We start from the raw sequence: 3,135 nt of genomic DNA, 5'->3' as shown, positions 1-3,135 counted from the left end.
GCTGGAGTGGCCGCGGGGGGGTCTGGAGTCGGGCGGCCGCTGGCGGGGGACGCAGTCGCCCGGGCCGAGATTGGGGGGGCAAGGCGGGCGACAGAAGGCCGAGGCCTCCGTCGGCCGGCCCTCTACAGAATCCACCCCCCAAACCTCCAGGTATTTCCCTCCTTAGAGCTGGCAACCCTACATTCCCCTCAGTGCCTGTTGGTAGGCAACTAAGCTTGGTCCTGTCACCTACTTTGGCCTTTGGGAGAAAACACATTGGGGCCAATCCTGATAGGGTTGCCAACTCCAGATGGGAAATTCCTGGAGACTTGAGGGATGGAGCCTGAAGAGGGTGAGGTTTGAGGAGGGGTGGGACCTCAGACAGGTACACTGCCATAGACTCCACCCTCCAAACCAGTCAGTCCCTCATAGGGAACCATTGTTGCCAATCTCCAGGTGAGGGCTGGAGAGCACTCAGTATTACAACTGCTCTGCAGAAGGAAGGGCAGAAGTCAGCTGAAGTCCAAGGGGCAGATAATGGTAGGTTGGTGACTAGCTAGGAAGGAGATGGGGTTGCCAACTACATGCTGACAAATTCCTGGGGATTTGAGGGGTGGAGCCTGGAGAGGGTGGGGTTTGCAGAGGGGTGGGACCTCAGACAGGTAGAATGCCATAGACTCCACCCTCCAAACCAGCCATTTTGTCCTGGGTAACAATTGTTGCCAATCTCCAGGTGAGGGCTACAGATTACTCACAATTACAACTGCTCTTCAGGTAGCAGAGATCAGTTCCTCTGGAGAAAACAGTGGACTCTGTCATTATACCCTGCTGAGGTCACCACAGCAAATTGACACTGTTTGCCCAAAGCCAGAGCACTGCCCCAGAGCCTCTTTCTAGATCCCGTTGTATTGCTTTCACAACGGGCTTTACTGCTAGTATTACATATAAACCAACAAAAATATATTTTTCAGAATTTTAAAAGTAGTTTGAAAGGAGGGGACAGTACCTTCTGATAAGCACATTTCTCAGAGGGGGATTGTATCCCCACACACACAAAAAACACTAGTAAGCCTGTTTGACCACAGGCAGCAGTGTGAAATTATTATTTTGTTGTTGTTCAGTCGCACAGTCAAGTCTGACTCTTCGCGACCCCATGGACCACATCATGCCATGGAAATACACCATAGAAAGTTCAGTTATTTTCTAGAAATATGGTCAACTTTTTCCGTTAGATATGAGACTAGACTTCTGACATACTGGCCAATGACTTAATCATGCTTATGGGTTTGTTTGTTTCTTTTAGATTGGAAGAGACTGACAAAGAAATTGATTCAGCTTTGGTCCTGAAGAAACCTTCATGGAACTCTTCCAAGCAAAGTTTCTTGAATAATCCTTTTCTTTAGAAAACAGAGCAAGAAATGAACATAAGAGCCTGCTGGTTCATCCAGTCAAGCATACCGCTTTGTACAGTGGCCAACTAATTACCCTGGAGGGCCAACAGACAGGGTATAGAAACCAAGGCCCTGGTGGTATTGCCACCCAGCACTGATATTCAGAGGTTTGGTGTCTCTATGGATGGAGGCTCCCTGTGACAAGTAGCTTTAAACGGGGGTTAGAGAGATTCGTGGAGAAGTCCATCGTCATCTGTGGTCATAGCCATCTCTGCCTCCACTGGCAGTGACTGTTTAATTACTTGTAGAGTATGGTAGTATTTCCTTGTCTGTCTTGAACCTATTTCCCAAAAATTTCATTGGGTGCCCCCAAGTCCTAGTGTTATGGGAGAGGGAGAGTATTATATTTTGATAATCCACAGGGGAGAAGCATCAGGACCTCTCACATCAGTCTATATGACTCTTATGTTATCCAAGGATCTCTTGGATGTGCTCCCCAAACCTTTATCTCACCAGTTTATAATTCCAGTGTCATATCCTCCCTCCCATCTGCCATTGACATTAATCACACCACCACACGGGCTTTCATAGGGTGGTGGTAGTCCTGACCAGTAGCAAGCAGCCAGGCCTAGCTCCAATGAGTCCTCACACAAAGGGCAAAATATGTTTCAAGGCAAGGAAGGAGGGTGATGTACCTGTGGAGTCACCTGTGCTTGCTGGGATAGCTGCTTGAGAAGCCTTGTATGGGCCTTGCAGCTGTGGTCTTGTCTGCTGCTGCCAACGCTTTGACGTAGTTGGTGGTGGAGTCATTGATACAACTAGGGCCACTGATGCTGGAACCTCAGTCAGGGTGACTAGTGGGTAGCCCCGTCGTGCCGTGGAGAGACTGGGATAGAGAGTTGACCCCCGATTTGGATGAACTCTTGGGCTGGCCCTGATTTTGGAGGTGCTTCTGGGTGCTCCTCCAACTGCCATGAACTGGTCCTGCGCATTGGTGACAAGACAGCCTGGGTTGTCATTGAGCTGGGCTTTCTCTGCAGTAAAGCCTGTTTGAGTCAACAGGGCTTTCTTACAAAGAAATCCTATGCCAGTTAACCTGGGAATAAGCCCTATGGAATAGACACTTGTGAGTAGACTGGCACTGGGATTGTGCATTCTTGTAGGAGTGTGGAAGAAATGCAGTAATTCTTGGTGCTATATTTTAGATTAAATTTTAAACAGTCAAATAGATCTTGTAGCCTTCAAGGTTCAATAAGATCCTTTTGCTGTGTCTAATTTTTCCAGCTCATTAAGCTATAACCTGCATCAGAGAACTGTATTCTTACACTTGCATTAAAAAACCCTGTGAATAATTTTGTATGTGCAATATTTCAACAAATTCCACATTAATAGATGTGTAAATTTTTGCTTGTGTAATGGTTATTAAATTACAAAGATTTGTCACAAAAGTCCTAAAGCCTGAAATTTGGTACACATGCTGATTGCACAATCCTAAATTACTGTACACATTGAGCCCCCTATTTTACAAAAGGCAAACTTGCAGTTAAAAAGGCATGAAAACAGTGGCTATCAAAAACCTACAATGCTGCTTACTTTGTAATTAGTATATACAAGAAAGACGACCTGCGAAACTCGCGGGGGGGGGGGGAGCTCCAAACTGAGCCAGTGGAGGAGGAACCAGCAGGAGCAGGTAAGCCTCCCCCCCATCCCGCCGGTTCCTCCCTCCCCTCCACACCCACCCCCGCTCGATCTCCCTCCACCCGGC

At 47.7% G+C, this 3,135-nt stretch overlaps 1 protein-coding gene across 1 annotated transcript in view; it reads left to right on the top strand.

Annotated features, from left to right (window-relative positions):
- PSPC1 (paraspeckle component 1) overlaps nt 1-2,709 on the top strand; it is an 82,124-nt gene extending 79,415 nt beyond the window's left edge. The window contains exon 8 of the transcript XR_001483058.1: nt 1,283-2,709. The gene's annotated coding sequence lies outside the window, so the exon portion shown is untranslated. The remainder of the gene's footprint in view (nt 1-1,282) is intronic.
- The last annotated feature ends 426 nt before the right edge of the window (nt 2,710-3,135 follow it).

The sequence above is a fragment of the Gekko japonicus genome, unplaced genomic scaffold (genome assembly GCF_001447785.1).
Source record: "Gekko japonicus isolate JY-2015 unplaced genomic scaffold, Gekko_japonicus_V1.1 scaffold237, whole genome shotgun sequence".
Classification (NCBI taxonomy): domain Eukaryota; kingdom Metazoa; phylum Chordata; class Lepidosauria; order Squamata; family Gekkonidae; genus Gekko; species Gekko japonicus.
This window is presented reverse-complemented; position numbering and strand designations above follow the sequence as displayed.